Source organism: Micromesistius poutassou (assembly GCF_964030765.1).
Source record: "Micromesistius poutassou genome assembly, chromosome: 20".
NCBI lineage: Eukaryota > Metazoa > Chordata > Actinopteri > Gadiformes > Gadidae > Micromesistius > Micromesistius poutassou.
In genome coordinates this window covers 853,209-878,427 of record NC_140290.1, presented here as the reverse complement: position 1 = coordinate 878,427, position 25,219 = coordinate 853,209, and the positions used below count along the sequence as shown (strand labels likewise).

The window sequence follows — 25,219 nt, the reverse complement described above, 5'->3', positions numbered from 1 at the left end:
ATGTTAGTATGTATTGCATCCAAAGTCACTAGATCCAAAGCCACGCTGTTGTATTTCCAAAAGGTTAATTTCATTGTTTTTGTTTTTGTTTTTTTATACAAATTAATAGTCATGGTTTGTGTGAGGTTTTTTTTTTCCGCAATGTTGAAGACTAACCCTAAGATGGATCCTTGAGGGATGTTGGGGTGGTTTAACTGAGAATTTGCCCCAAGGTCAAAGTCGTCCGTGACAGAGAGAAACCTCCTAAAATGTAAAAGTAAGCCATTAAGGTCAACTAAGGTCATTAAGGAGGCAAGGATATCATGGTTTGCTGTTTCCAGGGCAATGGTATTTTTATTTATTTTCATGTCCAACTCAGATTAGATGGGCAACCAAACAGGACCAAAACAACGAGTTTGGTCTTAAATGACAGCAGCGCTGTTACCTCTTTCCATGTTTTCATTAATTCCTTGCTTCAGTGAATTGAAACCCGCCTGAAGAACAGGGACATTCCATGAAAGTAGAGAAGCTGGGTAAAACAACAGAAGGCATCAGAAGATAATTTGCAGGAATCAAGCAAGGGTCAGTTTACTCAATTAGCTCAAATGAAGTTTCTGCAACAAGGAATACGTTTACTTGGTTAATATATAACATATATAACATCATAAAAAATCCCATCCCTCCCTTCAGGTCTTCCTCCAAAGCCACATACCCAAAACACATGTCTAGCTTGCTAGCTTTAGCAATAGGTCTGCCTTTGCTAAGGCATTTGTGGATGCATCACAGATATTTCTTTTTATCTCTTTCCTCTGTGCTGCAGAGGAGGGAATTGAGGTGTACAGAATTGAGATTCTTCAGAGAATCATTCCATCTTTGCCATTGATCTTGTTTTTCTTTTGGCAATCAAGCATGTAAATCAAATGCAATGTCTCGATCAAGATCGTAAAATTGTGTAACACAAGCTCCACGTCTGCCACTCCTGCATACGGTTCACACTCTAAAACGGATGAGCACAGCTTTCAGCTTGGCTGTTCATAAGCTTGACAAAGTAAGGAAAGGGTGCATAGAGACCATTTCTCATAACTAGTCACCTGTTTGACGCATGACTCAAAAAGTGGGTAGAGAAAAGATTACTACATTGTTAGGCAAGGCAAGGCAAGGCAACTTTATTTATATAGCACATTTCATACACGAGGCAGACTCAAAGTACATCACATAGAAACATCATCATACAATAAAACAAAATAATAAAAAAAAATAGATAGGTAGATAAAAAAAAGGCAAAGCTAAAAAATGAATTGTAGAAGGTGCAATGTATTTAAGATTTAGCAGAAAGCTAAAGCAAACATAGAATAAAGTGAAGCAATATATATTTTTTTAATGATGGCCAAATTAAATGATTGCTGTGGGAAATGACAGCAGGGCCAACGTTGATTGCATGGTACATTGTTGACATTTTCAGTGCATGGAACAAGCCAATGAGGCAAACCCTGGTGAAAATTAAATGTACTAAGTATACTTAATCTCAGTATGCTTAATGTACTTGCAGCACACTAAGAGCCAGTATATTTTAAGTGTGACATTTTTGCATAATTTTAAATATATTTAGTGCATTTAAGTTGAAACAAAGTAGTACTATCTCTATATTTTCGGTATACTTCATCCTAAAAATGTGCTAAAATGAAACAACTTTAAGGTTACTTGGCACATACTAAGCACACTTCAGTGTCATGCTTCATTTCTAACTTCAAGTTCTACACAAGTACTATTATAAGCTATTGAAGGTCTTTAGATTTCATTTAGATAATATTTCAAGTGCTTTGAAGACGGACTTATAATGTTGTCAGAGTATATTGCACATGTAAAATGACTACATTTCAAGTAGGGCTGAACGATTTCAGGAAAAGATCTAATTGCGATTTTTCTGGTAGATATTGCGATTTCGATTTGATCCACGATTTTCTTTTCAAGCTTCAGTACAATATTCACAATGAACAGTAATATTTACAAACATGACATCATACCATTAAAATATTACATGCCATTACTCTAATGCAAGAATGAAAACTAAAGGTAAGAATTGATTTCAAATGTATGCAAAATGTCCTTAATTTTGTCAAGTTAAAGGAGTTCAACAAAATACAAAAGAAACTTTACAGTAAATGAAATTGAAAAGTAATGGTAATAAAATAAACTCTTACTAAAATAAAATGACCCTACCTAAATATGGGGGGGGGGGGGGGGGGGGAGCTGGGGTAGAGCTGGGGAAAACAAGGAAACACCTTGCCCAAGAGGGGGAGACAGAGCTGATTATCTGCTGGGTACGGCCACGGCCGTAACAGTACCCTCCAATCAATGGGCACCTCCAGGCGACCCACCAGGGCTGTGTTCCGATATCCATACTATCCGCACTCACTATGCTTAGTTTGAGTAGGTAGGGCGTTCCAATTCAGATCGGGCAAAAAGAAGTGTACCTAAAGGACCCGGATGGTGTACTCAAAACGGTCAAACTGCGAGGTGTGGATCGATGCACACTTTTCGTACTCAACGGCAAGCATCTTAGCTACGTAGCGGAAAAGGCAGTGCCGGGCTGTGACAACATCGGCTCATTTTCCACATAGCCTGCATTAATTGAGTTATTTTGTAGCTTTTATAGCTTTTTATAGCTACTATGCGTAAAGAGTTCACTGTTCAAAGCGGGATGTTTATTGCGGGGTAGGAGCCACGGCAGCAGTCACGATCGTAATTTCCGGGTAGTGCACCATGGAGTATTCAATTTGGAACGACACTGACATCTAAATACTCATTGAAGTATGGATATCGCAACACAGCCCAGGTCTATCAGGGTGCTCCTTGGAAATCTCGGACCAAGGATGCATCAAAGATGTTGCTGCGGGGCTGCCAGCTACGCTCCTCAGGGCCATAACACTCCCAGTCCACCAAGTACTGGTAACCCCGGCCCTGTCAGCGGTGAAATCATCCTTCAAATACTGCAGCAGTTATTTTCAATAGACTAAAGATGAGCTTGATGACATCCTGACCGAAATACACTTTATCTGAAATATATTCTAAATTAACTTTAAAAAAGATCAGTTAAGTAGTCTTTGAAGAAGTATACTGAAATCATCCTTCAAATATTGCAGCAGTAGTATACTTATTTTCAATAGACTAAAGTTGCGCTTGATGACATCCTGACCGAAATACATTATTTTAAATATATTCTAAATTAACTTAAAAAAAAGTTACTTTTCAAGTATACTTTTAAGATCTATACTTAAACCACACTACTTATTCTCAGTATATTAAAGTTGAGCTAAATTACATCCTGACTGAAATACACTTTATCTGAAATATATTCTAAATAAACTTTCAAAAATATCAGTTAACTATACTTTTAAGATCTATACTGAAACCACACTTTAAGTACATTAGTGTTTGGGGCGCCCAGGTGGCACACTGGGCTGAAGCGTGTACCATATAGGCACAGTCCTGAACGCAGAGACCCAGGATTGAATCTGCCCTGTGGTCATTTACTGCATGTCCTCCACACCTTCCTCTCCATCTCTCTCTATAATAACAGACAGACAAAATGCAAAAATAAATCTAGAATAAACAAAAGAAAGTACATTAGAGTTGGTATACACTTATATTGAACTTAAATAGATCTCAGAAGAAGTACACTTTTCCAAAAGTCAACCTAAAATATACTTAACATGAAGTATATTTCTGAAAAATGTACTTGGATGAATGATGAATTGTGTACTTAAAATATATTTTTAAAACACTTCAGTGCACTTAATTTTCACCAGGGTTAGTACACCTTATTATTGTTTAACATCTTGAGAAGCCCACATGGGTGTTTCTGGGTCAACAGCTTTGAACATTTTTTTGTCCTCTTTAACACTGCCATGTAGTTGGCACGTGATGTGTGTGGGGTGGGTGTGGGTGTGTTTGTGTGTGTTCAATGGTAGGCAGTGTGCTCATGAGGTGACCTGTGCGTGTGTGTTTCTGTGTGTGCCTAGTTCAAAAGGTAATGTTGAGCCTTTTTACAAAATGTTCTTAGCCCTTCACCTTTTCCATGTTAGTATGAAAAATGAGCCAAGCAAAGCTATTAATGCATATTTAAGCGACTCGCCCAGAAGTCTCTTGAGCTCCTCTATAATGTGTATGCATGATGAACTTCACTATTACTGAGAGGTGTGTGTGGGTGTGTGTTTGTGTGTGTTCAATGGTAGGCAATGTGCTCATGAGGGGACCATTAGGTCAATCAGTTTAGTGTGGCAACAAAATTAGTGTCACGTTTGGCAAAACGTGTGTTGCACATGTGTTGCTTTTTTCCCAGATGATGCAGCCTGGGTATATACACTATTCCCCCAGTAAGAAGTTATTGGTTTCAGATAAAACATTCAACCTCCAGCTGAGAGTACAGGATTCAAAACAACCAAATCCGACAAAGAAGAACACAAATATTCTAGGCATTGCATGCAAATAACTGATTTGACTTGACCAGGGATTAGTTTACAGAACAATGAATCCTAGGTTGGGCAGGTGTGGACAATGACAAAGTCAAAGCTAAGTCAACCACATTCCATGAACTAGGCATTACCAACAGGCCAAGAAAAAGTCTGTCCTTCCATTTCTCTCACAGGCACTGGTGAGAGAAACTGACAGGTGAGACTACTCATTGTGTACACAAGAGTTTCTACCTTTCTTCCTTCCTTTACCTTTCTTCATCATTATGTCTTGACAAAGCACATAAGTAAGTAATTGAAAACCTGGGGCGTGCCCGTGTGTCACTGTTGCTTAAGCTATCTAACTTTCGGCCACGACCCAGCGAGTTGAAGTTGCAGGTCTTTTTTTTAAGACTAATATAATATTTAAGTTAAAAGGAAACAAACGTGTTTAATCTATCAATGCATTCAAGCACCCAATATCATAAAACATTTGGAAAACATAAAGGTCATGGTATCAGCCAGGTATCTGACAGGATTTCTTTCATCTGCTGTTCCGTCTCCACCCTTTTCTGTCTGTGATCAATAAAGTACATCAAATCCTTTACTCCTATCAATTCCTCTCTATCTAAAAGGCTTCAAAAACATCAGTTTCATCCTGAATGCAGCCCGGTAACAGTTGCGATGTTCAAATTGGTCCACCTGTGCCATATTTTGGACAGTACTGTACTTATTGAGTCACCATTTTGTAGTGTTGTCTGAAATAAGAGTCAAATGTTGCTCCACGAACATAGGAAGCACATGCTGCGTGTGCACATACACAATGAACTGTTGATGTGAGGGTGGGGGCTTGTTTAGTCACTCCTCAGAAAGAGAACAATGGTTGATGAAGAACTGATGAGCATAAGGTGAGCTTGGTCAACCACTGACAAATTAGAATGGTCTGCACCACTTTGAATACATATATAGACATAGAGGGCTCTGCATTTATTTGTGCGTTCATTAGTATTATCAATATTTTTTTACTGCATTTTTGTGCACCAAACACCATATTGGCTCACATATACATGCATAAATTAATAAATTCAGCGTCTGATTTACTAACTGGCCTTCTAGACACAAGATAAATCACAAAGCCGTTGTTAGCAACAACCAATGTGGTGGGGTCTGGTGGGATTCGCCCCTTTAAGCTAATATTGCCCCTTTATTTTTTTTATATTGTAGTATCCAACAAGTGAAATATTCACTGGCATTGCACTGCCACATAATGTTATGAGAGTAGTTCTTTCTATATTAGGATCAATGCACAGATAGCTGTGTGTGTGTGTTTCTGCCTAGTTCAAAAGGTAATGTTGAGCATTTTTGCAAAATGTTCTTAGCTCTTCACCTTAGTATCACGTTAGTATGACCAATGAGCCAAGCGCTAGTCAAAGCTAGTATTGCATATAAGCGACTTGCCAAGAAGATGTCTCTTGAGCTCCTCTATAATGTGTATGTATGCTGAACTGCACTATTACTGACAGTTATCCCCAAGGTCACGTCATGTAGGTAATTCGACACACTGTGGAAGAGATTGAGATGCGATGGTTTGTTGTTGGTGATGGTTTGCGATTGGTTTGTTTGCATAAACCGAGAAAGATGCAGCTCCTAGCAGCAATCATTATCAGTACCCATGGACAGTTATTATAATCACAACCTCCTGGCACAGCCAAGGCAGCCATCAGGAATTTGTACAGAATAACCCCCAGTGGACCTCTTGGTTGAAAAATCGTTAATGCAAGTGAATGTGAGAAAAAAATTATCTTCTGGTCCCGTTTGAATTGTGCCATGAATGTCAACATATGTTGTCTGTGAATTTTTAATATAATTTTTCATGTTAAGAGTTTAGATAAATTGACTTCAGATCAGAAAACATGTTCTTCATTGCCACCTGGTGGCCGTATAGTGAAATTGCGATTGTTAGGGTGCCAAGCACTAAGTGCGAAGGTAACCTATTGTAATTGTTAGTTTTATTATTAGGGGGCCAAGCACAAAGTGCGAAGGCAACCTATTGTAATTGTTTGTTTTATTAGGGACCGAGCTGAAACCGGCAAGGTCCCTATTGAAATTGGTCCGTTTATTATTATTATTATTATTATTATTTTCCACGTCTTCGACTGCATTTCCCCCCCCCCCCCCCCCCCCGAACATATACGAAAACTCATTTTTATTTGGCACATTTGTGGGGACTGCTGTAAAATTTCATATTCTAGCCGTCAAATTCACATTGGCCCAAAGGTGGCGAAACTTTGCACAAGCATATCTCGCCACCGGTTTGACCCCCCCCCCCCCCCCCCCCCCTTGTAATTAATAAGGTATGCATTACAAGATTCTACAGAATCTCACTCCGGCCAAAACCCAAAAGTTGGCAGCCCTGTTGAATGCTTAGGCCCTATATCAACATCAAAATGGACACCTATGTTCTTGAGTCCAATACAAAAGTTGTGAATCAAATTCTAAACAAGATAAAGTCAACTTATTTTAAATGAGGGCGTGGCATCGATACGGGCGTGGTCTGTGACTGAAATCACCACAGTTCAAATAGAATGTTTGATTTGAGCGGGACCAAATTATTGTACCCAGATCAGGCGATAGGGGGCATTATAACCATGAACCGAAAACGCATACATTGGATGGCCATATTTCCTGACCCCTTTCACCTACAGTCACAAAATCCTGTGGACATTTCTATCTCCTCATGTTGAGCAAATGTTCCTAGGGAAGCCAGAGCCTGTAACAAAATGGAGGCTGGACGTCCAAATTAGCCCAATCAATGTTAGGTGACTAAAGGCGGGGTTAACTTGAGTCAATCATCACCAAACTTAGTGATGATTAGGTCAAGGTTAACCAGGCTAAAGTTAATCAAAATAGGACTATAGGGGGAGCTAAAGTGATCAATTAGCCTCGTAACTCCTTAGCCTTTTGACGTACAGTCATGAAAGTTTTTTCACCCATCAACAGATCAAAGCTGAGGCTATTCCAGCGTTGTCAACCGTATGCAAACAAAAAATGTCTTAATAGTCTTCGTCAGGGTCATTATGGTCGGAGTCACGGTCTTAATGGTCAATCAGGGTATTCATGGTCTGTGTCAGGGTCTTATTGGTCGGCTTTAGGCTTGGCACCTGTAAAATGCTGCTTGCAGCTTTAATTTGGCTTGGTGTCATTCAATTATAGTCGCCCTGACCTTTCAATAGCGGCGTTAAATTGTACAATGGGTTCCCAAGATACTCACCTGATTGAACAGTTTTTGTTTGCAGTTTTTGCGTCGCTTTTGCGCTTGTCAAAGCATTATTCTTCAAAGAAAAAGAAAGCAATTTTACAAAGCACCATACAGAACTATTACCATTTTTGGACTAACATAACTCAATTCAAAGTGCAGGTAAGATATAGCCAGTGCGTCTTAAACCCCCCTGATCCCTCGGTTCCAGCATGAGATAGGCCTACCTGATTCCCCCACCCGGAATAGGCAGGCCTTGGGCCTCATGTACAAAGCTTGCTTACGCACAAAAAAGCTGCATAAGCAACTTCTCACGCAAACGTTCGGATGTACAAAGACTGACTTGACGTGAGAAAGTGCGGTTCTCCACATGCCAAATGCCTGGCTTACGCACATTTCTGCTGCATTGTCTGTTGGCGGCACATAGAGGCAATGCAGCGCAACAACATTAGGCCTACTCGATCACGAGTCATGATGAAGTAATATTGCAATATGAGGCTAGTTCAAAGTGGATTTGAACGTCGGGATGTGTGATCTTAAATGCACTTCAATCATACAGGAATTGGAATTGGAATTGGCATGATGGCGGATGTGGCGGATGTGGCGGACGGACAATCACAGCGTGCTGCTGCTTCAGCGTTTTCTCGATTAAAACCGGAGATTTACAAAACTAATGCCGGTAAAATAATTGTGGAAGACGAAATATTGAACTTTCTTGTGGTTAAAATGAGAACTTTAAGCCACGACGAGATTGTTCTGCTGGTGACAAATTGCTTCACTTCAGAACGGATTGAGGCCGCCAAGAAGGCTCTGTTTGAGGTCTGCCCTAACACGTCTCAGCGTTGTATCACCTACAAAGGCCAACAGAAAGACAGTAATAATGTTAAACTGTGCATGAGAGTGCTGAATGAGTGTGGGGAGGATGTCCCGAGATTTGTGTCACACTTTCTGGACGATTTGCCACCCGTGTCATTCAACCATATAGATGTTTCAACACTGCTGGGCAGAATGGAACAATTAAACAATGAGATCTGTTGCATGAAGAGAACCCTGGAAATCCAGTCAAATGTTTGTGAAAGTCTGCGGGAAGTGACGGCGGCCATTGATGGGCGATTGACCGCTGTGGAGCAGCCGCTCCCCCCAGCGACGGAGCCCGTGGCTGCCGAACGGATTTCAGACGCAACTGTCCAGAGGGAGACGGTGACCACAGCCCTAACACCAACTGTCCAGCGGGAGACCACAGCTTTGACCCCAACTGTGGCGGCCCGGTCATCGGGGCAAACACAATCTCCTGCCTGGACCACGGTAGTGAAGAAGGCGGGTCGTGTTAAGCCAGCACCGGGAAATCCTGCGGTGCAGCACAGACTTCATCGGGGTAAATCGCCAGCGAGATCAGAGAGAAAGAAGACGGGAATCATCGGAACGGGCACGGCCAGTAACATAAAAACTATTACAACGAAGATGGTGAGTGTCTTTGCCTCAAAGTTTGATCCTAACCTGGATTCCGACACTCTATCCATCTATTTGAAAGACAAACTGAGACGGAAGGTGATCTGTCGTAAAATTGAAACATCTGGAAGTAGATTCAGCTCTTTCTGTGTCACTGCTGAATGTAACAATGTAGCAGAGATGTATGATCCGCACCTGTGGCCGGCTGGCTCTTTTGTTAGACGTTATTTTGAGCCGCGCCAGCCTAGAGGCGTTGGTTTTGGAGCTGCTGGACTGGAAGGTAAACCACGCTCCCAGTTACCTGCAATACAGCCTGTGGTGTGTGATGGGGAGCCCCAGTCAGCTGCTTGCCAGCTAACGAGCGACTGATGATGTGGCTGCTGTGCACGAACCGTATCCCGATTGGAGAACATTATGCGGGTTGTATCATACAATGCACGTGGATTACGTGTGGGACATACTGCCACAGATATATCTAGACGCTATGTTGTTGATACCTTGTTGAATGAGTGTGATATTATGTGTCTCCAAGAGACTTGGCTTGCCAAACAGGATTTAGACAAGCTAAATTCAATACACAAAGATTTTCATGGTGCAGGAGAATCTACTACTGACCTCAGTACAAAATTAATTAAAGGTAGAATATCTGGTGGAGTAGCCATTCTCTGTAATTGCAAATATGATCCTATGGTGAAAGTGATAAGACTAAATGTTGACTGGGCTATAGGGATAGACATACATTTTAATGGTAAGAAAATTTGTATCTTAAGTATACGTATATACCCCCTATGAATCCTATGACAATGAGGATGAATTTTTGAACAGACTTGCCTTTATTCATTCCTTTATTGAGGACCATGACTCAACTTGTGTTTATGTAAATGGGGATTTTAATGCTGATGTATCTGATATCAATTCTCTGTTTGCAAAACATCGGGTACATTTTTGTAATGATAATAATCTGGTATTGTCTAGTAAAGTATTTTTACCTAATAATAGTTTTACCTATGTAAGTGAGGCATGGCACACAACGTCCTGGCTTGACCACTGTTTGTGTACAGCCGATGCTCATGCCTCACTAGAAAGTATGGAAATTTGCTATGGTCTGGCTACCTCTGACCACATACCAATAGCTATGGTGCTAAATGTTGAGACTGTGCCCCTCTTGGTGGACTCTGGGAATACTGTCAGCTCTGAGAAATTAAATTGGGCTAAGTTGTCTAAGAAAAACATTGATAGTTATACTGTCTTAACGGACAGCTTATTAAATCACGTTGTTTTGCCAAGAGATGCTGTAACTTGTCTTAATATGAACTGTACTGATCCACAACATGCTGTTGACCTCTGTGACTTATATGATAACATAATCAAGGCTCTACACGCCTCTGCTGGGCCTCTCTGTGGGCATAAGAAGGCGTTTAACATCAAACCTGGGTGGAACGAGTATGTGGCTGAACATCATGCCACAGCAAGGGAAGCCTTTAAACTCTGGTCTAATGCAGGAAGGCCCAGACAGGGTGATGTGTTTGAGTATAAGAAACAAACTAATGCTAGATATAAATATGCTCTCCGTCATATTAAGACCAACGAGAACACTATCAGAGCTGACTTGCTTGCCAGGAAGCTACAAAATAATAACCATGTAGACTTTTGGAATGCAATTAAAGTGATGAATAATCATAAAACTTCTTTGCCATATGACATTGAAGGTGTCTGTGGCTCAGATAACATTGCAAAGTTATGGTGCAAGCATTATTCCAAGCTCTTTAACTGTGTTAAGAGTAACGTTGCTGCTGTTAATATTGTTGATTTGGACTCTCATGTCACAGTAAGACCTGGTGAGGTATCAGATGCCATTAAGATGCTTGATAACAACAAAGCATGTGGTACAGATGGTATTGCTGCAGAACATCTCAAGCATGCCAGTTACAGGCTCTCCCCATTGTTAGCCCTGTGCTTCACTGGCCTCCTGGTGCATGGAGTTCTTCCGGATTCCATCCTGTCTGTCTTACTGGTCCCTGTTCTTAAGGAGAAGGCTGGAAGGCTAAACAGCATGGACAATTACAGGCCTATTGCCCTTGCCAGTATACTGTCTAAGGTGCTGGAAAGGATCATTTTAAATAGGATAGAAATGTATGTATTAACTACTGACAATCAATTTGGGTTCAAGAGAAAACATAGTACTGACCTATGCATTTTTGCATTAAAAGAGATAGTTGCTAAGTACCAAAGTCAAAACTCCTCTGTGTTTCTTTGTTTTATTGACGCCTCTAAGGCATTCGATAGGATTAATCATGCCAAATTATTTGTTAAATTGCTTGAGAGAAATGTTCCTAAATATATTGTTAGAGTTCTCATATACTGGTATGCTCAGCAAACATTTCAGGTCAAGTGGGATGATGCTGTCTCTGCTCCTTTTCATGTGAGTAATGGGGTCCGGCAAGGAGGCATTTTATCTCCTTTTCTTTTTAATGTTTATATTGATGATTTGTCAAAACAATTGAATGAATGTAAAACAGGCTGTATTGTGGGAAACCAAGTTGTCAACCATCTCATGTATGCTGATGACCTTGTTGTACTCTGTCCATATACTGCAGGATTACAACAAATGCTAAGAATATGTACACAATATGGCAGAGAATTTGACATTAACTATAATGCTAAAAAAAGTAAGGCCATGGTAGTGAGATCTAGGGAGGACAGGAAATCGTCCTTTCCTACTTTTTATCTCTCTGATGGCTCCTTAGAAATGACGAAGGAACTAAAATATCTTGGCCATGTCTTTTCTGATGATCTCAGAGATGACAGTGACATCCGTCGTCAGTGCTGTAAAATATATGCACAGGCCAATATGCTGTTAAGAAAATTTTCTGTGTGTTCTGTTGATGTCAAATGTGCTCTGTTCAGGGCCTATGTCACCCCCCTGTATACAGCTCATCTCTGGTCTTCCTACAGAGTGAAAAGTATGCAGAGGCTAAAAGTGGCTTATAATGACGCCATGAGGTTGTTGCTACGTGTTCCTAGGTGGCACAGTGCCAGCCAGTTATTTGTATCTTCTAATGTACCAACTTGTCCGGCATTGTTGCGTAAGCTGATGTTCAATTTCATGTGTCGTTTGGACCTATCTGATAACTGTGTTATCAAGGCCTTAACCTGCCCCATGATGGGATATCGGCTCACATCCAGGCTTCGCAAGCACTGGCACAATAATTTGCACCGTTTCTTTTAAACTAACAGTGACAAATTACTGTATTTTATATTAATTGTTTGGCTGTTTGTCTACTTGGTTTTGTCTTGTATGTTAAGTGTGTATGTGTATGAGAGTGGACCACTTTTTCGAGTCCATAATAAAGATTATTATTATACATTATTGTTGTCGAGACGCATAATGTGACACTGTTGTTGATATTAGGCTAAACGTAAACAGACCCATAAAAATATATTGTTACTATTGGAGTTAAAAGGAAATTAAAAGGAAGCCCCAGCAATATTATTTTCAGTGATGACTTGTTTATTAAACATTACATATTTCATGACCACGCATGACATCGCTAATGGATCTCTCTTCTCGTCAGATTCTTGACTGCAGTATTATTATTTGATGTTGCGTGGAGTAAGAACAAGCCATTGTTACTTAAATTCAATCTATCAATGAACCAGTCGGTCGATTTCGAATTATGTACATATTATTGACACCTTGGGTGTATGGGAACAACCGTCAGCATGCATCCAAATAAATGAGAATATAAAAGCATGCGCAAAATGTGGCAATAATCGATAGGTGTGATGGCAGTGTTGGCCTTGTTAGAAGATGGTCGCATTCGAAATGAAGGGTTGTACCGCGACAATTATGATTTTTTGGGCAAAAGTGAGCCGATCCCAAATCACAGCTGCCACCCTTTGCTCAAATAGGGCGAGCTCCCCGACTCCGCCCCGCTGCCCGTCTGACCCACACTTCTCCAGTGGTCAGACACCTTTCTTTTTACGTCCACCTTGATGTCCGACCACTTTTTTTTAATGTCAGCCAGAGTTCGGCTTTCGGCCCCAACCTCGTTGACCGACTTGGCAACATTTTCCCACGCCAGTTTTTTGCTTTTGGTGCTGATTCCGGATGAAAGAGAGCCAAACAAGCTCTTATTTCTGGCCTCTACCTCCGAAATCAGCACCTCCACCTCGCATTCACTAAAGTTATTTTTTCTTCCTTTCTCCATTTTCTCCTTTCTCCTAACGAGCGCACTACTGCAGGTTTATTTACGAATTAGCATATTAAATGAGGGAGGAGACTGGGTGGAGAGACGGGCTCGTGCACGTGCGCACAATTTCACGTTAATTGGGATGTACCAAACCAGAATCTGCGTGAAATCGTGCTTACGCAAGGATTGATACATCCGTATTTATTTGTGCGCAGCAGCTTTCCAAATTTTGGCGTCCGCAAAGTTTTTGTCAGAAATCCACGCAAGTCTTAGTACATGAGGCCCCTGGGAGGCTAGTCTGTCGCAGGGCAAAAGCTACTGCTGGGTTGTCAGGAAGGAATCAAGGCATGTCACCAAACACTTTATTTTGCATCTCAACGAAAAGCAACAAAACACAACAAAACCACAACTCAAGAATGAAGTTCTTCATTAACTCAAAAACAACTCTTTGTTGCATGTCGATTCCCTTTCAAGAAGCAAGCAGGGAGAAGTGTGTCACAACCTCGCTGCAGGAGGAAGCATACATCATATTGAGTAAGTGCCATTTATAATAATCACCTGCAGCTAATCCAGCTAAAATTGTCTGTTGACTAATTTCCCTCATGGATGAGGCATAAAGTTGTATCTTAATCACTTTTGAATATTGAATCCTGGCTGTATAAATAATCTCAAATCTCAACCAAGAATGGGTAGAATGTCTTTCCTTCCTATCCAATCCCCTGGTGTATCTGGTACATGTGTTTGTTTATTTGAATCCAAGTCCCGTATTCAACATAAGCTATAATAATACAACATTATATGTAGATATACACATAGATGTTCATGTTTCCTTGCATGCCAGCCTGTTGATATGTTTGTAGCAAAGCCACATTCCACCTAGGGGACTTTTATTGGGCTCCTCCAGACTAAGGCCGCAGGGGGGATGTTGGACCAGGAAGTAAAGCAAAAATGACTGTGATGAAATGGCCGTCAATTGTTCTCTCAAACCGGTTGACTCGAGATAAGATCTGTTACGGCAAATGCAGGTGTGTGGGCAGCAGGCACAGGAAATTTGAAATATGAGAACAATAAAAAGTCTAATTATAGTGTCCACCAGGTGTGGCCTCATGCTGCTGACGTGTTGAGTCGTCTGCCCGTCCGCACGTCTCGGTGGAAAGCCAAGGAGATGTCTCCCTGAGTGGCGATGGCCTCCAGTTCCGGGCCTGGTGGCTCCAGGGCCCAGGTTCACAACAATATGTGACAATCGAAAAACACAATAAGGGTAGTCGAAATGTAAAGGCCAAAGACAATGAGGTAATGACCAAGCACTGAATGATCCTTAAGCCCTCGACGTGCTTCTGCAGGGTTTGTTACCGTAGCATGTCTGTTTAACGGTAGCAGTTTTACCGTATTCTGCTCCTACTCAATACTAATTACTGACATCTACTAGTATTTTTAACATCACAATTCACCATTAATCTGGAAAGTAAACGACAGTTATTGAGGTGCACATAATATATACCGGCCGTGTTCAGACTCAATTGAATTCCCCTCATTCCTTAATCCCTATACTGTGAACCATTGTTCACTATTTAGGGAACAAGTAAGGTAGGAAATAGGGGGAATTTGTACACTAATGCGCTGTGACGTGTATTGGTTGAATAAACAAATGGACGGGTGTTAGATGTCAACCCATGACAGCTTGTTTGCATAAAAAAACGATTTGTTTCTATGTGTTCAAGGGGGGGAAGAAAGCCCCCACTGTAATCCACATGCCCTTATTCAACGTTGACAACTGTGGTAGGTTATAATAAAGCAAACAGACAGTAAACATATGGAACACAGCGTGTACCAGCGTGTATTGGATGAATCTGATGACATGGATCACTGCTTGTCATAATGGTATATATTACAGAGGTGTAGATAAGTTGTACGCCCATTTTATGGTGTATAATGTGTATATATGTATTAAAGCTTGGATAAGCAACTTTGGAAAGACCAGCTAAAGTAAGCAAGATTTTTGAAATTATCCAACCTAAAAGAAAAACTAGCTCGTTGGCATTAACAATAAGTCTGTGTAGACATTTTACACAAACCAAGTGTAAGGAGTGATTGACGAGAGTGCAGACAGGTAGGAGGGTAGGTAGACAGACAGGTAGGTGGGTAGGTAGGTAGACAGACAGACAGGTAAGGTAGGTAGACAGGCAGGTAAGTGGGTAGGTAGACATACAGGTAGGTGGGTGGGTAGGTAGGTAGACGTACAGGTAGGAGGGTAGGTAGGTAGACAGACAGGTAGGTGGGTACATTAATAGACACAGGTAAGCTATCCAATCAGTTCATTAAATTCTGGCCGAAATGAAATGATTGGACAAGCTTATTACCCGCCTGCAACGGCCATAGATACCAGATTATTTGTTTTGTTTTGTCAGAGTGTTTGATTTATTTAATCAACGTCTTTGAACATGTTAGCAGTGTTGGGATGAGTTCTTGTAGTTGGCCAAGTGATCCTGGCTCAAAGCGAGGAGAAGGAGGTTAGCCTGCAGGCTGTCCCCTCCCTGCTGGGAGAAATTGCTTTTTGACACTCACACACAAATCAACTGTAGACACAGCTGCCAGCATTCTGTGTGTGTACGCACGCACGCACGCGAAAGGAAGTATAAAGCCAGCCATTGTAGGACACGTTGGATGCATTAAGATTATTTGGATGTACATGTTGTGAATGAGTAAATCTATCCGGAACATTCTTCCTGACTTCATGCAACGCAGGACACTCAATATTGTCAATATTGTCTATGCGATCATTACCATGGAATACTGAGCTGACTATGAATGAATCCTCCATTAATTGTTAATTAAACCTCATCAGGAAAGATGATGGTAGATAACTAATGATGGCTGCATTAATTAGTCTGCTTGTACCAATATCTTTTTAATTTTTTTTTATTAACAGCAAATATTATCTTGGACATTAAAGATCCCATGGCATGCTACTTTATGAATGCTTATATATATATATATATATATATATATATATATATATATATGAACCTTCGCAAGATTCTTCGGCAAATCTTTGGCATGCCAAAGATTTGCCGAAAGATTGCCCAAAGATTTTGGCACCGCTCACGAAGTTGCTGCCGGAGTCCGAGAAACTCCACCGGCGGTCATATGACGGCTTCAGATGCCCTCACGAATGGCCGGATGTTTTTACGATCAGAGCCGAATTTTTACCATTTCCTTTATCGTGTGTCCATCAGGTGTCAATTTTGGGACAGTGTGACACGGGCATTAAAAAAATGCTTTTCCGACTTTTTCAAAATTGAGGGTGTCTATGACTTTCATTTCGCCATACTTACGTAACCATTTTTCAGTCAGTGAAATGTTATCATTATACCACAGTTAAGGGGCGTTGTTTTATAAAGCGGTTACGTAAGTATGGCAGAATGAAAGTCATAGACACCCTAAATTTTGAAAAAGTGAGAAAGTCGGAAAACCATTTTTTTAACAAATACAAAAATGTAGTCCTTCCAGGCTGCAAAGTGCGCGGCGGTTGCTATGCAACACACTGTAGCGTCCTTCAGACAGAAGGCTAGAGACAGTAGCTTGGTTCACCGGCAATTTAGCCTACTATCGAGCAGTTCACTCACCGTGTGCCTATTGCTTTACAACATTTCCACCCTCTCCAGCATTCAACATATTTGTAGGCTTCAGTGAACTATGCTATTGCTTTTATATATATAAATAAACAGTTCAAGTTAGGCGCGGAGTGATATGGAACTCTGTAAACTGAATGGGCGTCATAGCTGTGTGTATACGCTCATTATACAACAGTTGGGAACCAATCAGATTGCTTGATTTAAGCCACCCGTTTTATAAATATATATATATATATATAATATACTGTATACACTGTATATATACGTATATAATTATATTATGTATAAGACATTCAAGAAATTCAGCCTTGGTGCAGAATTAAAGCCACTACAAGCAAGTCCCACAATGAGCTTTCCACAAACGTGCCGTTTTTTAGAGGCGGGTCAAGGTGGAGGGTGGGGGTGTGGCCCTGAGCAGTGTAGTGTTTACAGTGGATGTATCGCAATTGGTGAGGCGCACACAGCTTTTGGCCGTGTTCTGTAAATATTCTAGACACTTCGGGTGCTCCGGCGGGAGTCCTGGAGCTCTATATCTAAATAATATCATATTATATATAGATATCTATATAATATATATTATCACGGCCAAAAGCTGTGTGCGCCTCCAGATGGTATTATGAATCTCAAACGACTGCGTCGGGTTCTCCGACGTCTCTGGTTCTTCCAATTCCACATGAAGTACAGATTGAACCGCCGGAGCCCCGCTGCCGCAGTGGGGCTCCGGCGGGAGAGATAACGTGTTATGTGCCATAACACCAACAGCAGAACGGTTATCCAAATAACAAAGAAGTATACAACACTTGCGTTACGTGGCGCTCGCACGGTTGTAGCTCATTGTCTCATTGGCCGGCCAAATTCTCTGGACGGGCAAAGCAGAGAAAGGGGAGGTAACCTGGCCCCTTATGACGACATATGGGGCCAAATTCCAAATCTCATCATTTTTTCTAAGGCGGAGCAGGATACCTTTTGCTCGTTTTACATCGAATGCCATTTCTGGCCACTGGGGGACCATAGGCAGGCTAGGGGAACTCATAATAATGTTAGAATAAAGTATATAGCATAAAGTGAAATTTTCATGCCATGGGACCTTTAATCAGAAATGTCATCACTAAAAGGGTTAATTTATTAGGGAATCATTTCAAGTTTATTAGCGAATCCATCTTATCAGTATTAGATTAGTAAATTTTTACTGACAGGGTTCATATTACAAATCATGTTCCTCAATGTAGACCTGGCTGTATATCAACATAATTGAGGTCTATTCTGTTTTATGTTCATATGTTTCGCGTGGTTTTATCACTCATGGAAGGACTTTAAAGCGGCTGAAAGGTAATTCAAATTTATATTCTAAAACAATACTGCACCTTTTTGTTGTTTCTAGCATACCTTTATCCTTTTAGTGTCATTTCCTCCTCTATCACTCCCCTGTCCTCTCCTTTTAGTTTACTTTTCATATATACGATGGCATGCGTTAAATATGGTTTCAATACCTCTGAATGACCTCTGTTACCACCTATTCTCCAGTAAAGTGCAATGGTACGTGGCTCAAACTATATTATCACAAGATCATCTCACTTTTGACTGCACTGGCAGTTATACCAGGATAACTCGGCCGATGGTGTTTAACCAATCAGAAGATACAATTCATAGTCGAGAGGCTACATTTGCAAATGCATTTCAGTAGAAAACTCTTCAGTTGATTCAGAACCCAATGTCCCACTATCTCCATCTGAGAACTTTTTCCCAATGCTGTGATTGGAAAACAAATGGAGAAAGCTGCAGAAGCATTTTTCGGTGGATGAGTATCCCTGATGGCAGCAGAGTCCCAGAGAGTCTTAAAAGTTGTGCGCCGAGAAAGACGTCAGTGGATTTGCAATCCTATTGTGAAAAACCCCTGTGGCCACGCACCCGTGGCAAGCTATTCACACAACAACAATGGCCTGTAGGTTGGCCGGGTACCTTCCATTCAGTTTGCTCGTACAAAAGAACGGTGTTGTCACCGGTGTAGTTCTACACAACTCTGTCAGGAGAGTTGTGTAGAAACTTCAATGTGCCATTAGCACTTTCTACCATCCCTTGAGACTGTGGATGGTTAACACAACCTTTGTGGTGTTTGATGCGTGGTTGATTTGTCATGAATGCAACAATCTTGTTTACAAAGTGTGAGCCATTGTCTGAGCTGATCCTGTATGGAATCCCGAATCGTGGGAACACTACTCTGCAGAAAAACTTTACCACTGCTTTTGCTGATTTGCTTCGTGTTGGAACTGCTTATATCCATCTGCTAAATACATCTATCACCACAAGCATGTATTGACACCCATTATTGATTTGCACATAGTCAATTTGTAAATGTACGAATGGCCCTGTCGGGGTGGGTATGTGTGAGCCTGCCTGGTGCTGGTTTTTCCAATTGTTGTGTGCAGCACAGGTGGCACAGGTCGGAGGGCATAGTAGATTGTTGGTGACAGGTAAGGGGACCACCAATTTTGTGAAATTCACTTCAGGACGTCCCCCTTTGCACAATGGTCTGGACCGTGTGCATCCAGAATGAGGGTGTTGAACAAGGTTACTGGGGCCACAAAGAGGTGTCTCGGGCCGAACCAAACTTGCAGGCTTGCATGAGGGTGGGGGGGGGGGGGGGTCGGTTTTCTTCTGCTACAATCAGGGTGCCTTGGATGGTAGGTGGAAGGGCAGCTGTTTTAGCAGCTTCATCAGCTGCATTGTTGCCATGAGTGATTGGGTTATTTGAGATTTGATTATGGCCAGCTTGGTAGGCCCCTGCATTGCATGTAATAATTCTTTGATGGCATGGCGGTGTTGTAGGTGAGCCATCTGCCCGTTTAAACCCTCTGTTTCCAAATTGATCAAAAAATATGGACCACGCCATGTGCATAGGCATAGTCTGTGTAGATGTTAGCAGTCTTTCCTTTAGCATGGTGGCATTCCAAGGCAGCGTGTATGATACCATCTTGAACAAATTCCACACTGAATCTACATGGGGATAAATACATATTAAGAAAATATTCATTAGGAAACCTGTAACTACGGTGGCCGAGAAGGGTCACAACACATGCAAATGCCACAACACATGCATAATACCGAAAACACCTGCAAATTCAGAAAACACTTTCATCGATTACACAACACGTGCGCTGCAAATTCCAAAACACATGCATATTCAGAAAACACCTGCAAATTCAGAAAAACACCTGCAAACTCAGAAAACACCTGCATTGATTTCACAACACATGCGTTGCAAATATTCACAACACGAGCAAATAGGGAAACGAACTGCAAGTTATGACAACGGAAATGTTTCCGGGGGGACCATAATCAGTGACGGACCCATATCCGGTTCAATTACGAACGTTTTCAGTCATTGGATTGCATAGATATATATATACTAGCTGTGTTCGAAATCGTTCCCTATCACGGATATATATATCTATATAGGATGCTCGCCATTTTGTAGTGTTCGAATTATCAGTGGTTAATTTCATTCACTATATAGTGGACTATAAAATACTCACTAAAATACTAAAATACACAAATTTGAGTGAACATACGATACTCCCATACACCACAATGTATATGTATAGGCCTACAAATTATAGATCCTTATCTTTGGTATCTTTTCCAGAACAATGATTGTAGATAATGTTAGGCTTGAGCTGATTTGACATTATTTTAACGGGACCACCGTTACCGTTACACATTAGCCGTTGTTAAGGTTGTTGTTTCGGTGTTATGGTACATGCTGCCAGTCCGACGTTCTCCCATTCCGACAGTCCGGTGCGCGTATGCAAATTAGCCATGTGCGCCAAACAGAAGAAGGGCCCTATCTTGCGCCCGGCGCAATTTACTTTCTACACCGACGCATGTGTCGTTGCTAGTTTGCACCCGGCGCAAAGCTGATTTTCCCCCGCAGCAACCAGGCACCACTGCGCCTGGAGAGGCGTGTCGGCGAAAAGCAGAGGCGTGTTCCGGCGCAAATGATACTTGGTGCTTTTTTTCCATAGGGCTGCATGAATGAACATGAATGAAGTATAGTAGGCTATGCCATGCGTTAAAATAATAATAATAACAATAATACATTCGAGCAAAGTAGGCCTATATTCCAGGCTTCCAAAACAAAATATAGTTTTAGGGTAAATGATTGGTTAAATTATTTGGGAAAGAACAGCTGATACAGCGGTAAGTTGTACTTTTAAATCAATGCATCTGCAAACACCGTAGGCTACAGCAAACACATATGTTCTTGACCCAGACATTGTGTACAAGCCCATTACTTTATGAGTATTTGATCGTGAGAAAACATAGTTTTACCGCGAGTGAGTGTTTAAAAGAATGAATGATTGCGGGTGATGCTTGGTGCGCGTGTGTGTGCGCGCCCATCTGTCTAAACACACGCAAATTAAACACTTCAGTGTATGAGAAGGAAATCGAGTCAGTCGACCTACGATAAGCAGCTGATTCTGAACGAACTCGTCTTCGAGATGGACGTGTTCTAACGCATTTTTAATCAATGAAATGTTAACACAACAGTATATATCTGACCATTTAATTTTCGAAATTATAGGTGAAGCCGAGCTTCCCTTGCAGTAGAGAAGTCGCCACTACGAAAGAATGCAATGTATCCAACTAGCGGGATCTAAACAAACTAAGCTCCAGCGAATTACTACAATGCAGAAGTAGTGGAGAATGGCGAAACACAGCAACTCTAGCCTACTCTCAACCAAAATAAAAATAAAACTAATCGCAAACCTAAGTTAGGTTACTTTTTAGCAGGATGGAAGTGATGCTGATGCGGCTCTCAGCTGTGCCAGAGCGTTCAGTTTCTAGGGAAACCACCCACCGTCGCCGCCCGGTGCAGCGGTGTGAACTGCCCCGTTTTTAGAACGTCTCAGCCCGTCTCGTCGCAAGGAGTGGCGAGTTGCAAGTAGTTGCGTCGCGAATCTTTGGTCTGAACGCCTTATTTTAAGGCAATATTCAAGCGGGTTGGTTTCTGACATAGGTCAGACGTGTAATGATAGTAAAAAATAATTTAAAAAAATGTATTTAAAAAAAATGCGTTTTAGAGTGATTTTGACTGGGAAAGGACCTCTGTCCCATCGACATTTATTCATTCAGTTGGGTGGTTACCCCGCGGCAAGATGGCGGCGGCATTGACGTATATGTTCCACTGAACAGCACAGCTCAGGCGATATCTAGTCAGTATATATATATCTATGATTGGATTGTGCTACAATAGGTACGTGTTTCTCTTTTATGACAGACTTGTCGATGTGCCGATGTGAGATAATTGTTGTTATCAGAGCACATCGACAAGTCTGTCATAATAAAAGAGAAACACGTACCTCTTGTAGCACAATTCAATGACTGAAGACGTTCGAATAGAACCTCCAACCGGATATGGGTCCGTCACTGATTATGGTCCCCCGGAAACATTTCCGTTGTCATTACTTGCAGTTCGTTTCCCTATTTGCTCGTGTTGTGAATATTTGCAACGCATGTGTTGTGAAATCAATGCAGGTGTTTTCTGAGTTTGCAGGTGTTTTCTGAGTTTGCAGGTGTTTTTCTGAATTTGCAGGTGTTTTTCTGAATTTGCATGTGTTTTGGAATTTGCAGCGCACGTGTTGTGTAATCGATGAAAGTGTTTTCTGAATTTGCAGGTGTTTTCGGTATATGCATGTGTTGTGGCATTTGCATGTGTTGTGACCCTTCTCGGTCACCGTATGTAACGAATGAAAGTATGCTATATTTAATTATTTAAATTTTATCTCATGAGTTTCACACCAGATGATGTACAGATTATCCACATATTTTAATGCTTTGTGAGGTGTAGGATATGGCCCTAAGTCTCACCCAAACAGCATCAGTATCATCAGCAGTTTTTGGAAGATCGTCATCTCCACAGAAGCATCCAAAACATCCCATGATGATTTACAAAGTAAAAATCTTAAAGACAATTTGTCTTAGGTTGCATAGAATTACCTGCATCACAAAGACCCCACAACTGGTGCAATCTTTCTGGAAGGTGTGGGTTATCTTGCCAGGCTTCCACTTGATGTTAACCCAATCCTCCTTTCCCAGTCTATTCCGGTGCATCTTGAAATACTGTCTACAGGATGAGAAGAAAATCAATTTTGGTTTACATTTGCTCTTAATCTATTGCTTTAATTAAGGTGTCTGTAACCTATTTATTTCCCATAATCAATTTAATATTAGCCTACCCAAAACTGTAGCAAGCTTTTCTGGACTCCTCAACTTCATCTGACCCTTGCATAGGATCAACCACATAAATGTGGTTTGAAAGGGCATGAAGATACTGTTTGAAAAAGTAACATAAAACATTCAATCTTCAAATATGTCAGCAACAATAATAAAATAATAGGCTTTATGTAAAATGTTAAAACACAGCATTGAAAGTACATTTACTGTAGAAAAGACACTTAAAAATGTAAAAAAAAAAACAGCTAATTTTGCTGTTGCTCTTGACTCTTGTTTTGAACTTTGTTCTATACTAGACTTGTACTTGCTAATATAAAGGAATAAAGAACGAGACGGGCACTGTAAGTTCACTCAACGTGTATCACTGTATTCTTCTTCTTTTACTCCACATTACAGTATCAGTATAACACTAGGTAAGTGTGCCCTCTGATGGTGTGGTGGAATAGCAAAAACAGCACATAATAGGACTGAATACACAACAAACTTCCGGTACCCCCAGGTCTGCAGCACCTGTGAGCATAGGCCCTGCTACAGTGGTCGGTAGGTGTCTGCTCCAAGAATCATGAAACATGCCATGTTTGACTGATCTGGATAGGGCTCGTGCGTTAGGTAAACTTCAAGCTGGTGGTGATGGTGTGGGGTGGCATCTCCCTCACTGGAAAAACGAGGCTTGTCATTATTGGAGGAAATCTCAATGCAGAGAGATATCGAGATGAGATTCTGCAACCAGTGGCAATCCCATATCTTCACAGTCTGGGACCAAACTCTATTCTCCAAGATGACAACACTTTGCCCCCACACAGCGGGGTTTATCAGAGACTACCTCCAGCATTTGGGAGTGGAGAGGATGGAATGGCCTGCCAGCAGTCCTGACCTCAACCCCATTTAACACTTGTGGGATTAGCTTGGGCATGTTGTTCGTGCCAGAGTGACCAACACAACCACATTGGCTGACTTGCGACAAATTCTGGTTGAAGAATGGGATGCCATCCCACAGCAGTGTTTGACCAGGCTGGTGACCAGCATGAGGAGGAGGTGCCAGGCTGTTGTGGCTGTGTATCGTTCTTCCACACGCTATTGAGGCTCCTGTTTGTTAAATGAGTAAATTGTTAAATTGCCAATAAGTCTTGTTTCTTCAAACTTCAATCATCCAATCCACCAAACACCAAACAAGTCAATGGCAGAGTAAGCTGTTTGGCACTGGCAGAGAAGATTTGGCACATTTTTCTTGGATGTAACCTACATTCTCAGCTCTGCTGCTCATCCCACGAATACATGTTCCTTACAAATGTGGCACCATTGAAAAGGGGAGGCTTCAGGCTTTCCAAAGCTATACAATTGATTGCCAAGAAGCATTGTTATAGCAATGATATGATCTACCAAACACAAATTTCCTTACTTTTTGTGCCTAGTTTAGAAATTAATTAAAGTTGAAATGGCTTGCCATAGCAGACACACAAACAGATGGACAAACAAACAGACGGACCATAACGACTACACTTGAACTTACATTTGTTAGCCCTTGCCTGGCTATCTGCTCTCTTGTGCCGTGTAAAATTGTACCCATGGTGTAATGATTCATGGGGTAAAGTCAGCCAGCAGTGTCATTGGAATTGATGATAGCTCTCATGTAGTATTCTATCACCTTTTGGATAAATGTTTAAAAGTAATCATACCAAGATGTCAGGGAATGTAGAAGTTAAAGTTAAGTCATCTTTATCACATCACTGTACATGTTTGAGAATCAATGGATCATTTATGCAACACATTTGCAAAGACAGTTTTGTCTACAGTCACACTCCAGGGGCCTCATGTACAAAGACTTGCGTGGATTTCTGACAAACTTTGCGGACGCCAAAATCTGGAAAGCTGCTGCGCACAAATAAATCCGGATGTATCAATCCTTGTGTAAGCACGATTTCACGCAGATTCTCTTTGTACATCCCAATTAACGTGAACATGCACATGCACGAGCCCGTCTCTCCACCCAGTCTCCTCCCTCATTTAATATGCTAATTCGTA

At 41.3% G+C, this 25,219-nt stretch overlaps 1 pseudogene across 1 annotated transcript; it reads left to right on the top strand.

Annotated features, from left to right (window-relative positions):
* The first annotated feature begins 9,549 nt into the window (after positions 1-9,549).
* LOC311365247 lies at positions 9,550-24,086 on the top strand (annotated as a pseudogene). Its single transcript has 2 exons — positions 9,550-10,220; positions 24,001-24,086. The product of its transcript is annotated as an uncharacterized misc_RNA (transcript).
* The last annotated feature ends 1,133 nt before the right edge of the window (positions 24,087-25,219 follow it).